This window comes from Mustela nigripes, chromosome 3, assembly GCF_022355385.1.
Source record: "Mustela nigripes isolate SB6536 chromosome 3, MUSNIG.SB6536, whole genome shotgun sequence".
Classification (NCBI taxonomy): Eukaryota; Metazoa; Chordata; class Mammalia; order Carnivora; family Mustelidae; genus Mustela; species Mustela nigripes.
In genome coordinates, this window is record NC_081559.1 from 4,696,508 (window position 1) to 4,713,211 (window position 16,704).

A 16,704-nucleotide genomic window follows, 5' to 3' on the forward strand; every position below is an offset into this window, starting at 1 on the left:
TCTCTAATCTGGCCAGCAAGCTCAAAATGGGTACTTCTGGTGAAACAGAGCTTGGATATGACAAATAAAATAAGTGGTTAAATCAAAACAACTTTTGGTGACCCTAACAACAATTTGAATTGCATACCATATTCATAAAGGATGTTTGCATAATCTACTTGTAGGATGGACAAGATTTTATTTAAACATAAATCTTCTTGCAATAAAAATGGATGTTAGACAATTCCATAGCCCTCTCTAGACAAAAACAATTCCCAGGTCATTGTTCTATGCCTTATAACTTTCATTTTTAAATCCTTTAATAATCTTTGTTAACCCATTACAATGAATTCTCTATAGCAATCCTAAATTGTTAAGCATTAAACCACTACTATTTTTGAAAAGCATCAGGGAGAAGGCTATGGCACACTACGGGTGCAAATGTGCAAATGGTGCAGCTGCTGTGTGAAATAATTTGGCAATTCCTTGGAAGGTTAAACCTAATTATCACACACCTCAGTACTTTTACTCCATATCAAAGTATACACTTGAAATAATTGAAAATAGGGACTCAAACAGACACTTGTATACCATGTTCATCACACATTAGCCTCAAAGGTCAAAAGGTGTAAACAATCCAATTGTTCATCAAATGAATAGATAAACACAATGTAGCATCCATGTACAGACAGAATAGTATTCAGCTGTACTAGAGCAATGAAGCTGTGATATATGTTACAAGATGGATGAACCTTTGATAACACTATGACAAGTGAAATAAGCCAGACACAAACGGGCAAATATTACATGATTCCATTTACGAGAAAAATCTAGACTATGTAGGCAAGTTCAGAGAGCACAAAGCAGATTAGAGTTTTTTAGTGGGGAGTTATTGTTAATTGATAGTTTCTGTTTAGGGTGATCGGAATGTTTTTGAAATAGAAAATGGTGATGGCTGCACAATTTTGTGAATGTAATTAATGCCACTGATTGTACACCTAACAATGGCTAAAATAGACAATTTTATGTTACACAGTTTACATTTATGCACAAATGCATCAATGGAAACTATGTGCAATAAATAATTAGTATGAGTCCCTGCACTATATTTTTATTTTTGGATCCTAAAGTGCACTTTTAAAAAAATCAATAGAACCATAGAGTTGGTTCATACGTACTCTCCTGCAGGCTAATCCTGCAAATCCCTCTCTGCTATGTTGATGTGTTGCTGGTTGCCCTTCTTACCAATCTTTCCATCTCCTCAAGGTATTTTTTTCCTCTCTAGTGCATCGATCTTCATTGCATTTAATTCTAACCACTTCTATTTGAACAGGACATGTTAAATTGTTAGCCAATAATAAGTGGTAATTATTGAAGATGCCTTTGGACTTAATGAACACTCTCCTTATTATCTCTATTACGGATGACGAAGAGGGGAAGGGGTAGACAGCTGCAAGACAGACGTCGAGTGCCAGGTCCAGACTCCACAGTGTTACAGTGTACACGGTGACGAGGGACGAGGGAGGGACAGATGTTGGGCACAGCAAAGATGGCACTGGCCTGCCTTCTCTTCCAGCTAGAAAAGGCGCCACCGTGGCAGTATTGGCGCCAACGTGGCGGTTTCAGTTCCACATATCTCTGATATTTCCTCCTCTCGCCCAACACACCCTACCCAGTTACTGACTATGTAACCAAACCCCATAGGCTCTCTCCCCGCTGACCTCATTTCCCATCCCCTACCCAATATAAGCTGCAACCCCACTCAATAAAGTGAGATCCTGCTTCGAAAGATCCCCCGAGCCTGGTGTCGTCCGTTGGTGCGTCCGGGTTCGCGACACTCGCCATCCCGCTCAGCCCCGGGAAGGGGCCTCCGGCTGGTCCGGTCGCCTCCACCCCTCCGAGGGAACCCCAACAGACAGAGGTCATAATGACTATGAGGCTCCTGGCTTACAGATTTGCATGAAATGGTAAATTCTCGAAAATTAACTTTGATCTGGGTCATAGGTTTGCATGTATGTGTGGAGGAGGTAAATTTGGATTTGGATTTTTAAGTTGCTGGTGTTTTTAATGCAATTTGGTGGGGGGACACTTGGGTGGCTCCGTTGTTAAGCGTTTGCCTTTGGCTTAGGTCAGGATCCCAGGGTCCTAGGACAGAGACCCACATCGGGCTCCCTGCTCGGTTAGGAGGCCTCCATCTGCCACTTCCCCTGCTTGTGCTCCCTCCCTCTGTCAAATAAATAAATAAGACCTTCTTAAAAAGAGAAATTTTGAGATATATCTAATGACCATGTTGTGTGGGCAATTATGTTTCCAAGTCCGAAACTCAAAGAATTTTGTACTAGAGACATAAATAAAAAGCCATTAGCATATAGATCACAAAGTCATCGGTATAGATGATACGGCTTAGGGGGAAATTTTAGAATAAGACATGGAGGTGAAACCAAAAAAAGAGAGGAAAGAACAGTAGAGAGTCGCCGTCTTCCACTGAATATCTTTAATATTTAATGTCTGGATGATGAGGATGAGCCAGCCGAAGAGGCAGAGAAGTTGCTACTGGTGCTGTAAAAGGAAAGCTGGCCTGGAAACCCATGAAACTGAAGGAACAGAGGGTTTTCAAAGACTAAGAGGTCGGTGGAGTCACCTCCTTGTAAGCCCTCAAACTGAGACTGAAAGATGTGCTCTGTAGTTCATAACCCGCACATCACGGGTAACTCTACAGAGAGCTGTTTATGTGGCACGACACGGTAGAAAGCCAAGTTGAAGTAGGTTGAACGTGACTAGGGAGGGAAGTAACTGAGTTAGAGAGTATCAACACTATTGAACAAGGAGAGAAGGAGGACTGGTACCTAGAGGTGGAAGGAGACATTGGTGGTTGTCTTTCATCTTTAGAATACAAATCTAACTATACCTTTTTTTTAAAAATTTTTTTTATTTTTTATAAACATATATTTTTATCCCCAGGGATACAGGTCTGTGAATCGCCAGGTTTATACACTCTAACTATACCTTTTTATTTACAGACTTAATGATTTACTTGAGAGAGAGAGAGAACGCACGCAGGGAGAGGGAGGAGAGAGAATCTTAAGCAGACTCCCTAATGAGTATGGAGCCTGACGTGGGGTTCGTTCTAGACTCCGAGATCATGACCTGGGCCGAAATCAAGATTCAGATGATTAACCAACTGAGCCACACAGGTGTCCCCAAAATCTATCTATGCTTATATTTTCTTTTCTGTCGAAACAATAAATCTCTCCTTCCTTTCAAGGCTAAACACTTGCCTAGCTCTTCTACCTATTCCAGGACATATAGCATCTATTAAGTATTTACTACATGCTAATTTATCACAAACAAAAAATTTTAAGATTTGTTGCAATTCTTGTACATCATTTTGTATTCATTTTTCATTCATTGAGAAATTATTCTTTTCTTCTTTTTTTGAGAACTTACTTCTTTTCTAACACAGCTGAATCATTTTTTTTTTAAAGATGTTTTGTCTATTATTCCATTTACAAATGGCTTTTCTTGGGTAATAACTGTCGATACATATTTCAGAATTTCATGTGTTTAGGTTTCACTAATGCTAAAAGTTGTACAAAAATACTTAAAATTAATATTACCATCTATTAAAGATATTTGTTGATTTCAAAATGTTTAGGTTCATGTACTGTTGAAAAAAATATCAGAACTACAGCAAATGTTAGAAAGATTATTTCAGTTGTATTCTTGTTTCTACTAGTATTGTTAATAATGAAAAGATTAATCATTGGGTAGTTTCAATAGACAAGTCCTCATCTTGCTATTTTTCAGGTAAATTACAATGTTCTATAGAAAAGATGACTTTTTAAATACATTTTTAATGTCTTAGTTACCACATATCATATACTAACATGAAACAAGAAACAAGAAAACTAATTTATATGAATTAATACTAGTCTTATGATTATGAAAAGTAAACTTCATGAAAAAAATGTTATAAAACATTTTTTTGGATATCTCTTCATTAGGAAATTTCTTTTCTCTTAACAGAAATGATATAAAACAAATATGGCATTTAACCATTTAACATTAAGTCAATTCTAATAAGCTATTTAGATTGTTTTGAATACATATGGTGGTAAACATAATTAACACCTCTAAGAATAGTAGAATAAAATGAAAGACATTTTTCAATATATAGTGAACTTATAAAATTAATGTAATACAAGTTCTGAAATAGTGATTTTAATAGGGGCAGTTGCTCAAAAGTAAGTGACGTGAAGAGTAGCTAACAGTCGCTGAGTACTTAGGTTTCACTAGATACTTTATCTCATTGCTTATCTACAGCTTCTTAATGAGGTACTATTATTACTCCTGCACACTGACAGCAACTGAAGCTTGGAGAAGTGGACATCACTGATAAGAAGTAGAGGAGACATCTGGACTCAGATCGGACTTCACAGCTTGGCTGTTATCCGCAGTGCTTTAGTAACACGCACAACCAAAGCTGATAGAGGGTTTCTTCTTAGAATTACTCTTTTTCTTGAGAACAATAAAGAATTAGGAAAGTGTGTGTGTGTGTGTGTGTGTGTGTGTGTGTGTGTGTATTACAGCCCTTAATCGATGCTAAGTTTGGGGATATTTTTCATTAAAAAGCAAAAACCATAAAATCAAATGTCAAACTAACAGCTCAAACTGTGGAGAACATGAATATAGTTCTTAGTCCAAAAGAGATATATCAAGTTATGTGAAAATAAAATTCACATACGGTTACCTATTTTTATAGAAGATAATTTTACATTATCATGTGGTACTTAATCTTGAATTTTGAAAATACATTTGGAGTAAATAAAATGAAAATTAAAAAGATATTGATACATATAAGCTTAATTTAATAATTATGATTAATAAGGGACAGCACAAGCTTGCTGATAGAAGTCTGAATGTTATTCCGTAAGCAAAATGAAGGTAAACAGATGAATCAATTCAAAGCATATACAGTGAAGTTACTATATTTTATGAAAAGAATATTATAAGTTGCTATCATTAGTTATTGGGTATAACCATAAAGCAAACAATTTAGTAATTTTTGTTGTTGATGTGAACGTTGTGAACAGACTGACAAAAGGGCTGCATTATTTTATTCAAAGAGTAACAACCTATGTCTAAGAAGGTGTTCCTTAAAAGCTGACACGCATCTGTAGGAGACTCATCTTTTAGAAATATTTTGATATAAGTTAACATTATGGCCAGTACTGTGAAGTAAGAAACGAAGGTATCAGTTCTCAAATGAAGATCAGAATTCTAAAAAATGTTAAATTTCACTGCAGCACGCTACTTACGATTGCTGATAAAAATCTGTAAAACTTTTAAGCAAGAGATCAAACATTTATTGCTCAAGAAACATTCAGAACAATAACATTTTATATATGTAGTTATTTTATTGAAAAAAATAAGTATTTATTTTTCTTACTTTGATCACTATCTAACAGCTCCATTTTAGTAAGTGCTGCTATATATATTCCCAATAGATGGTTTGTGGTTAAGAAGAGTCATTCTTGGGGCACCTGGGTGGCTCAGTTGTTAGGTGGTTGCTTTCGTCTTGGGTCAGGATCCCAGGGTCCTGGGATGGAGCCCCACAACAGGGCTCCCTGCTCAGTGGGGGACCTGTTTTTTCCCCTCCCGCCCCCCAACTTGTGGTCCCTCTCTAGCTGTGTCTCTGTCAAATAAATAAGCTCTTTAAAAAAAAAGTCATTCTTTTTCTTAGCTCTGATATTTGTGATTATTTTAACCAACTACTTTTTATAACAAATGAGTCTTTAAAATATAATTACCAATAGATGGGGGCTATCAGAGAACAGCTATAATCGAAGTTGACACAAAGATTATTTGTTTCAGAAATCTTACATAAGTGTGGGACTCTCTCCAAGTTATGGAAAGCTACATTTAAAGATATTTTCATGAACTATAGATGATGTGGAATATGTTTCCGAGAACTATAATCAACTCAATGATAAGCAGATTTAAAAATATCTAACATCAAATTGGTATATACTTACATATAGTTGCCATAAGAAAAAGAAAAATATTGGTAATAGGTTAACTACTAAGTAGAACGACAGACACTTGAAGTGGAGGGTAGTGGCATTTTTTTGAAAAGAAAGCTAGGGATCCAAATACAATATCAGGAAAGAAAAAATGAGTTAAAAGTGTATAAGTAAGTGGAAGGTTCTTCCATAAAGTTGACAGCATTGAACTAATCTACTAGAGAATAATTTGCTCTTATGCCTTTATGACTTACATCCAAAAGACTAAGAATCTTTTCAATCTCAACAATGTCCTAGTCAAAATGGAGGGTGTGTACCCAGAACTTTAGACTAGAGCTCACTTCATAGTAGAAGAATGTGCCAGCAGATGCCTTGGAGCCTCCTGAGGTGACCACCTCGAGTGACTACTAGTTTTTTGAGCAAGTTCTCTGAGAATCCTGTGTCTAATGGGCCATCGCTTTGCGGTGAAAATTTCAGGAATGACAGAACTATTCCACTAGGATAGCTCTAAGAGAATCCGTTTCAACACAGAAAACTGTGTTGTGTTTAAGGGCTATACGCAGGCTGCGGTGAAGAAGAAGACCTTTCCTCTCGCCAGCTCCGAGGAGCCCTCAGCATGTGTCCCATAATGCCTCCACATGACGGGGTGCTCGGTAAACAGTGAAAGAGACTTGCTGAGTTTAATTATGTAAGTTGTTTCCGGAACTGAGAGCTTATTCAGCACAACTAAATATGAAGGCTGTTTTCTCCTTTTAAAAAATTGTAACAATTTATGCCTGAAAAAGATAAATTCTCTGAAGACAGTTTTCTTTATACAGCAGATTTGAAATGTTTATAAAGGCAGTCTGATCTAGACCCGCGTTGTTCAGATATGGAAATCCTTCATGTTTATTTCCCTTTCTGCTTCCCATACAGTTTTATAACTCTTTCTCCTGGTGACTATTCTCAGAAAATAATTCAAATATGTCTTTAAAAAATACCATTTTTGTTGCTATATATTTTACCACAATTATTTAGGGAATATGTGATAATATAACTTCTAAATTGGCAAGAATGTCTACATGCTACTCCCAGACTTATTAAATAGGTTCCCTATTTTTAACTGTCGTATCTCTCTGGTCTTTGGTTCTAGAGCAGAGGTCAGCAATTTTTTTTTTTTTTCTGTAAGGTGCCAGATAATAAATACTTTAGAACCACGGACTACAAAGCAAAATCAACAACATTATATAGATACTAATATGACAAGACAGAAACCAAATTTCCACAATTTTTTATTGATGACATTCAAAATGTAATAACAATTGCGTACAGTTTTGTGTAATACAGATCTACTCTTGAGAAAATGTAATTGTTTGGGAGGAATTGCTTAATTGTGGTCCAAACTGAGTGATCCCTACCATCAAAATGAATTGTAGATATTCTTTTGTAATGTGATTTCATATATTAACTCTTTGAATATATTTTTTCACCCAGGTATGTGATACCGAATGCTGGCATAAACGCATGAACACACGGTTTTAATTGAATATATTTATCTCTCGGAAGGAATTTACAGAATTCTATTAGATCATCTTGATATTTGCCTTTTAGCTTGTCTTCAAATTGTAGATTAATGACTTCCAGTTGAAGGTTAGGTGGAAACTTCAATTGCAAAGTAAAATGCATTTTGAAAAATGCGAATTTCCCTTGCCCTTGCATCGAGGCTTGAAAAGTGCTACGGGACTATAGTTTGAGCTCTGAAAATATATCTGCTACAAATTTCTGTGAAAATGGGAGATCTCACTTCTTGATTTAACTTTGTAGCAAGAGTGGCTACAGCAGCTTGACATTACTTGTGATTCAAACAACATCAGCTTTCTCAAAATTACTTTGTAGCAGAGTGAGTGTAATACATGGACGCTGTTTGCTTGCAATTTTAGATTGAATTTATTAAGAAATTTTATCAAATCTGCAGCAAATATGTATTTCTGAAGCCAACTTGACATAAATCACCGTGGCTGAAGGTTAAACTTGGCCATGAGGCTGTACATTTCAGACCCCTGCTCTAAAGGCTACCAAAGGCAACGGTTTGCATTGTTCTACTATAAATATTTATTGTTTTTTATTTGTCTTGGGCAAGATGTAGAGAACCCTTATAGTGGCCATTCTTTCACGAATTTCTTGAACAATCATTTGCTGAGGGCTCACCATGTTATTTGAAGTCTACTAGGTGTCAGGGAACTAAAAACAGCTGCATTGGAGCCACGGGAGCTACATTCCCATATAATACAGTACATGTGGAAAAGAAATATGCAAGTGTACTATAGGAGCAAAGTGAAGAAAGCCAATTAATTGTGATTTATCCGATTTATCAGACTGTACTTTGAATCAGATGGGAAAGGGGAAGATATCAGGTCCTAGTCATAAAGCATCTGTAGTAATTTCCTAACGAGAGAAGTCAAGAAAGGGAACCCCAGGCAAAGAGACCACTTTGTATACAGAGGGCTGGAGGCACGAGAAGACGCCAGAACCATGAGGGCCAGTGGAAGCCGAGTGGAAGGAGAGGAAGAGAGCAGGGTAGACGTGGCTGGAGAGGCCAGAGAGGTCGCTGAGGCGGCCTAGGGAGCCAGAGCTCACAAGCTTCGATACGCACACAAATCACCTGGACAACTGGACAAGTGCGATGTCCCATCCAGTTGCTGGGGCTTCCGCTCTGCATTTCTAACAAGATCCCAGGCGGCGGTGATGCGGCGGCTGGAGGAGGACCACGCGTGAACAGCAAGACTCCAGGCCACGCTAAGGTTTGAGCCCTCCCCCCTCTGCTGTGGATCCTTTGCTCGGGGAAGTGACACAATCAAACTCTGGCATTTCAAAGACAAAGCGGTAGCTAGAAGGGGTATGGACACATGTAGGAGGAGAAGCTTGTTCAGGAGAAGAATCCTGAGAGCCCACGGTAAGATGTGATAATGATGACACACACTGTAAAAACACTCAACAGGTAAATATGCAAAATATGTGGAATGGCTTGATAAAAATAGTGAAGTAGCAATCGCAGTGTTCCCTGAAAAATAGTCATCCGGCAGCCATAATAAAATCTGGCCTGACTCCATCCCAACCCCTCTATTCTCCAGTGGAAAAGCAAAAGCAGGATTTCATTCCCTCAGCACTAAAAAAGAGTACTTAGTAACAGGACTCATTCCAACAGGATATATACAAGAGAAATATTTTGGCATATAATAGCTAACCTCCACTCTGCTAAAAGTGATGTCAGAGGAACTTAGACTCTGCCAAAGTGGGAGTTTTATTTTAAGGTTTCAGAAAAAAAATTCAGATGGTAAATTACGTGGATCTTCTTAAGAATGGGACAGGCATTTCTCCTTTTGGAGTGGCTTAGTTCTGCCAAAGAACCGTGTGGTTTTTAGTGTCCTTTTAAATCCAGCATGTGTACTTCACTGTGTGACTTCTGGTCGCGACCAACCGGCAGTGAGAGCCTGTTTGTGAAACTCACTGTGTGCATCTGCGTGGTCTGAAGACTAATTTAGTGCAGAATAATGAGATCAGAAGATTAACCTTACGGAATGAATATGCATATAAATGCTACATATAAATAAACATATCCTTTATTTTATATACATTTTAAAAGAATACTAACAGGTATTAGTAAATAGAGCTATATGCTTGCCTTACTGAATGTGATTTAATCATTTACAAACGGCAAAAATGTAACGTGAAGGGTATAAGAATCAGATTGGAATTGGAATCCAGAAATGAACTTAAGGAATGCATCTGATTTTAAGATGTTTATGTGATAACAAGGCACATGGATCGAGCTCTGAGCTTTAGAGCAGCAATGCAGTAGATAAAGCTATTTAACTATTTTTCTATGTGAATGTCAAAAGAACTTCTCCTTTACACCAAATGGAAGAAAAGTGAATAAGGTACCTTATAGCTTCACAGTAAAATTATTTTAAAGGAGAAAATGACTTTTCATCCCTTGGCAAGTTGCGTAGCTCATTCTTGATGTGCTAATGGCCGTGGCCACATAGCACTTCTGAAGTAGAGATTTGTCCGTTTGTGTTTACTGAGGCAACATCTGTGACATTTGGCAGGACTTTATTTCACATTTAGTTATCCTATGCTGAACTTCAGACAGGATGAGTTAATCTGATTTTCTCTTACTTGTTTTGATAAATAAATTAACATTTTTTTTTCTAGAGTCAAAAACCGAGGTGATTTCTCCAGGTTACAAAACACTTACATGGAGTGACTCATGGGAAGTCAACAGCACTTATTAAATCTTTGAGTTTAGAAACATGACCTACTGTGTGCGTACAGACCTACTGTGTGTCCCAGTGTAGTCTGTAGTGACAGGAGAACATGCGGTAAATCCACATGACCATTACTAGGACGACAACCAGGAGACATACATATATGCTGTTAGAAACTGGTAGTTTCAAATTGACCTTTCTCCTGTGGCACTGATTTTCTACTACATTACTACAAGGGAATCTTTAATGAAAGGTTTCCAAATCTCTATCAACTGCTGTTCCCAACTAAATCTTCTCCTAAAATCAATATTCTTGTTTATAAACTAGCTCTCTGAGTTATTACAAATCATGATGATGTTTTGAACAAGCTAATGGTCAAAAGAATGTTAATCGATTTTCCTGCTTGGGAAAAAACGGTGCGGATAGCTGCCTTTTATTCAACACTGAGTCGGTTCATTTGTAGACTGATTTAATTTTGATTCAGGAGGAATATGAGAAGTAAGAAAATGTTTGAATTTTCGACTCACTCCTTTCTGTTGTGACATTTTGTTCTTTCCTTCCATCATCTCCAGGAGTTTGCCGACTGGCACTGACAGGAGTGTAAAACTACTGCAAATTGTTACTCCAGCGGCACCTGCCTGCCAGCATCTGATCAGCGGCGCCTCTCGTGCACCTTTCACTCTTTCCTCACTGACGTCAGAGCCCACGGGGCCGCTGGGCACTGCCTCTGACCCTGCGGCATGGAGTGGGATCACCCGACTCCCCCCACTTTAAGACAAACATGCACGAACGCCATCATCATGAAAATGAACGTCTAGTCTGCAGATCGGAGGGCTTGTGGGGCACCGTAGGGGCAAGCACTCATACTCTTCTCTCTCTGTGGCTTCATTTGCACTGATTTATCCATCTCTCCATCTCAGCAGTTATCAACTGCATCCCCTGTCCCTAACCTGAGAATGCAGAGAAGCTTTCCCTATTGAAGACATTCTAATGGGGCTCTGCGGGTCACCTGACAAAAGCTGGCAGAAGTGATAGATGCTGTGTTCTTCCTTCTGTGGAGTTGGATGCTTTCCACCGTCGCTGGGTCAAATTAGGACTCCTGAGAATAATATCTGGATCCCCTACATAGTTCTGAAATGCCATGATCTTCTGAATGGATAAGATCAGCAAGTATTTCAAATTTATGTAGTCAACCTCGGAGAACTAGACTGAACACATAAAGCTTTTCAGATGACAGAAAGCATGAATAAGCAGGTAGAAAATGGGTTTCTTGGCTGACATATGGCAAATGAAGTTTAAACACGTAAGGACAGGAGAGTAATTCATATTGATTGTAAAACTAAAAGGAAACACAAATATATTCTTCCAGTATTTCAAATTTTGTCATCACAAGTCATGGGTGCCTTCTTATTCCCCCTAACCCATTCTCTGCACCACATGCACATCCCTTCTGAAGACTAGATATTAGTCACTCTAACACCATTTTGTTTCTTGCAGAGTAGTTACCCCTCAGGTTTTTTAAATCCATAATATACCCAGGATTAAGTCTTTCCCATTAGTTGGTAGGATCTTCTATTCTCTCAAAAGCTGTTATGACCAAACTTCTCACAGAAGAGGCACTAATTAATTAGGAAAACATACCGTGAAAGAGCCATTCCTGTTTATTGTCCCAAACATCACCTTATGAAATTATACACTACAGAAATATATTTTTTAAGTTTTCTCGTTTGGAAGGGAACTTGTTTAGAAACTAGTGTGTCTCTAGGGTATGAGAAATTACCTTCTTTGTCTTAGTTCTAACTGAATATTATCTTAAAGTAGAAGTCAGGTCTAAAAATATATGCAGTAGAGAGGAGATGAATGAGTAAAACAGATAAAACTGTTATTCAGGTATTATATAAAGAAAGTCCACTTACGCAATAAGAAGAAAAATCATTCACCACAACTTCAACTCAAAAAGTATACCTTGTAATTTTTAAAAAAATAAATGTTATAGAATTATAAATGTTCTTGTATTATAACCAGTATTATACTGTATTGACTGTTTCACTTAGACATCGTTCTAAAGGGTTAATTGTTAAATTCACCAAGAATATCCTTATACTTGCAGTATGCCGTGAATTAAGTTCAGACAAAAATAAAATATTTTAGAGAAAGTTTAATAAATTTTTTTGTTTTAGAAAATACCAATAAACATAGACATACCTACCAAAAATCCAAGTGGAAAAGGAAAAATTCAGTCTATTATTCAGATATTTGAGAAAGAAGCAAACACAAAAGGTAAGGTATTTGTGGAGCACTTTCTGAAACATTTTTATCTTCATTCATTACGGCTAGTTGGATACTGCTTTATGCATAAAATAAGTTCTTAATATGCTGTGCTAATTAATTAGGCAATGGGGGAAAAAGTACAATATGAATAATTTACCATTTCTCTTCTATGGAAATGTTCTCATTGTGAATACATCTGCCAAGTCTATATGACAGGTTGGGTAACAGAGAAAATCCTATAAATTATTCAAGTATCTCAAATACATTCAATTATTAGTATGATGATACTATATGATATAGTTCAGAAAAAAAATCAGCAGGATTTGTATGAGAACAAAGGTGACAACTAAAACTGCCAGGCCGGTCTCCCTTCACAGCCTGATGCAGTCCAGATCCTGCCATGCTAAATGCATCTGAGATAAAGGAAAAGATACACTTGCAACTGGAAGGAAGGGAAACTAATTACTACTTATTCGATTATTTGGTGTTTCCTAGGACCTTGGTATCTACTCTTCAGTTATATTAAGGAAACTGAGGCTCGGAGAGGCTGTGTAAATTCTCCAGGGTCGTAAGAACCACGTTAGTTGGACTAATATGTGCCCTCCTCCATTACGGGGGGCCGTCTCCCAACTACACAGAAGCACTCGCTTTGGCTGCTCTAAAAGAATGCCTCCTCCGGGCGCCTGGGTGCCTCAGTGGGTTAAGCGACTGCCTTCGGCTCAGGTCATGGTCCCAGAGTCCTGGGATCAAGTCCCACATTGGGCTCCAGCTCCATGGGGAGTCTGCTTCACCCTCTGACCTCCCCTCTCATGCTCTCTCTCACTTTGTCTCTCTCTCTCTGTCTCTCTCAAAATAAATAAATAAAAATCTTTAAAAAAAAAAAAAAGAATGCCTCCTCTTCTCACTTGGGCAATCCACTCCTTCATTTTTGTTTCCTTGGTATTTATGGATTTATTTTTATAAGTAAAGGAGTAATTCTTGCTTTGGGTTTTTGAATTTTGTTGTTTTGCTACATAATTTAGAAATACTGTATTTAGGGCTATGTTATGTCAGCAAAGCATTCTGACTCTGAGAGCTATGGCGCTAGCGCACGAATGAGGTTATTGTCACCAACTCTTCCCGCCACCAAGCTTCCTAACGGAGGAGTCTGCCGCTCCTCCCTCAGTCTGGAGAGACTCTAGGGCACAAAATGCCCTCCCGATGGCCTCGAACCATTTCCAGATGATCCTCTATCAGCCAGGATGAAGAAAAATTTACCGGACCTTATTGTTCATTAAAGTACAATTTTGCAAGTGCTTATTACATAGAGACACATATTGGCTAACAATAGAGCAAATTACACAGGGTTCATTAACTATCACAAGCCACCTAATTCACAGCTGTCCAATCTGCGAGTTCGGGATGGTGTGGGAATGGCTCCCCTTCTGTCTTTAAGTGCTGCACCTCCTGCCTTCTCTCCTGCTTCTTTCTTTCCTGATCCCAAAATATAAAAGTTATTCATTTGTGGAACCCTTGAGAAATCAACAGAGCAGTTTTTGTTGGTTTAAACTAGGTTAGATTAGATTGGATTAGAAGTCCTCTTTATTTTGGAGAAATCAGTGACTTGCTGGAACAGGTATTCGGGACACGTGTTGAAGCCTGTGCTAAGGCATGACAAGAACAGAGCCGACTATGTCTGAAGTAAAAAAAAAAAGGGGGGGGCACAGCAGTTCAACTTTATAACTTTATTTTACATTAATCGAAAAGCTCAAGCCTTTAAAAATCTTTAATCTGCTAGTTTGAGAAATCTGGGGCATTCTGAGTGATAATCTCTTTATATTTGTGTATTATTCTTTCTCCTGAAGCAACTTAGCGAAAATCCTTAAAACTATAAGAAAAGTTGCCCAACACAACTTATACGTCGACATCCATCGAATCTTAATTTTAATGATGATATCGTATGTACATACTCTTTGCCAACCCATTACTCTAGAGTTTTGAGATACATAGGCCTGAACTACTTTGTAGTATTTCTTAGTGCAAAGTTGCACAATTCTACTTTGCAGAACATTGGTATGTTTCATATTTGCAAACTTGATTTCCCACTGCAACCTTAGATTTCAGATCACTGCCATTTTTAGTCGTTTCTATAAGGTTAGCCTTTCACTGATTAAACTTAAGTCCAAATAAATTGCATCTGTCACATTTTTTAAATTTAGCATTTCAAAGAAAGCCTATTTTCAAAAGGCTAAAAATTTTATTTTACTCAATGACTATACATATATTTTTCACTTTTTCCAGATCTCTTAATTTTAAAAATACCCAAGAACTGACCTATGAAGTAGCAACCCAGCATTAGCATAAGATAATGATATTTTTGGTTTTTACTTAGATTACTGACAAATATTCTAAATCACTTTAACCTTCAAATTTACTTTTACTATCTCTACTATAAACATGCCTGAATTGGTTTTCCTTTATAAATCCTTGCACAGATATTAGATTCTGACAAAAGAAAGGATATGCTAAAAATGAATACTTGAATTTACAAGTAGAAAATTAACTTCAGAACAAGTTAACTGTTGCCGCCTTATCTCAAGAAGAAAGTAGACAAACAGCATATATTTTAATTCTTGAGAAACTCTTTCAATAAGAAAGAAAGTGCTGGGTAGTCAACATTAGTAAGGCTGCAGTATTTTGAATTTTCCAGAAGCTTATCAGGTACAATATGTTAATTTTTCTAATGGTGTAATGAAGTCTGAAGCTTTCAGGGAGATGTAGCTTTGATAATGGGCTTAAAACAACATTAAGGAGACCCTGATTCCAGGTTCCTTAGCAGCTTCCAAATGCTAAAGGAGAAGGCAGTTTCTTCCTAGGAGGTTGCTGCTCACAGAAAATGTGTTTCCACCCCAAGTGCTGCAGCAGCACGTCTGGCAGCCCCCAGGACTAGTGGGACTCTCTGGTGTGTGGCACAGACGGTGCAGCCCTGGTAATTTGTCTATCTGATATATGCTGCCATTGTATGCCTTTCAGTAGCCACGTATTTCCTCTGGGACATTCCTGGGTGCCTCTCATGTGTGTTGAGCGCAGAGTGATCTTAACTTGTGCTGGCCTGGGGCTCCTACCGTAGGTATTTTGGCTGTGGTGCCAGTTTATATTTCTGTGTATCTCGGTAGGCCGGACTGTGTGAACTGCTAGGACTCCAGCAGTCTTCCGGCAGACTTGGGAATCTACTCTGCGAGAGCTCTCCAGTTGTGGAGTCTGGGTTTTTTTTTTTTTTTTTTTTTTAGTCTACAAATTCTCTTTTGGATATCTCTAATCATCTTGAAAATATAAACCAGTGGTGGATTTATAAGGGGAAAAAGTGAAATATCTTGACACTTTTTACCAAGCTGGTATTTTATATAAATAGCATTATCCTCAGAGCAATGTTTTCTGGTCATAGGGAGTCCTTGGGCTATTCAAGGAAAAAGGACACTTTTAGAAGGAAATATTTTAATACTTTAGCTCTTCTCACCCTGAAAAATCCCCAATTTTGGGGATAAGAATTTGAAAACCTCATATCTGTTCTTACATTTCAATTTTAAGATGCATCCTGATTTTTAAAATGTTAAAATATAAAACTACTGTAGCATAGAATTAAGGAAATACGATTTTATAATCAAGGATTTTCCCATTTTGCTCCCCAACCGCACCATCTGAGCATCTGAGGGCTTGGCCTGAATGTGCACACCCACGGGAAGGTGGTCCTTTTCAAGATGCAGACAGAAGCAGCTGCAAAGACAGGGGCACACCACACTGAAAAATCTACACTGCGCCCATAGTAAAACAGTCCTTTAATTTTAGTTGTGTAATTATTTGACATACCAAGAGCCATTGATTTTTTAAACATTTCTTTTAGTCATATGTTTCCAAAGCTCTTCTAAAAAAATGCACTGATATTAAAGTATTACATCTGATGCTAACATAGGTCATTTGGCCTAACTGAACTGAAACTGCATGAATTTTGGCAAGTATGCAACAGATACAAAATGTCTATACTTGACTTAGACTGTGTTGCATTATGATTTGGAATCTTAAAAGTAAAGTTGTCATTTGATACTTTTTAAAAAATTATTATTGTATTATATATAATAATAATCTTAATTTATCCAAGGAAAGGAGAAATTAAAAATTCCTACAATGTTTTTCTTTCAAGATTGGGG

General features: G+C 37.6%; 1 protein-coding gene and 1 long non-coding RNA gene across 2 annotated transcripts in view; one reads left to right on the forward strand and one right to left on the reverse strand.

Moving 5' to 3' along the window:
- Window positions 1-16,704, reverse strand: part of TMEFF2 (transmembrane protein with EGF like and two follistatin like domains 2) — a 227,401-nt gene that overhangs the window by 150,344 nt on the left and 60,353 nt on the right. The gene's annotated exons all lie outside the window — the stretch shown is intronic.
- Window positions 1,767-4,720, forward strand: LOC132012812 (uncharacterized). The gene is made up of 3 exons (XR_009402770.1): window positions 1,767-1,946; window positions 3,000-3,173; window positions 4,303-4,720. It is a non-coding gene; the product is annotated as an uncharacterized LOC132012812 (long non-coding RNA).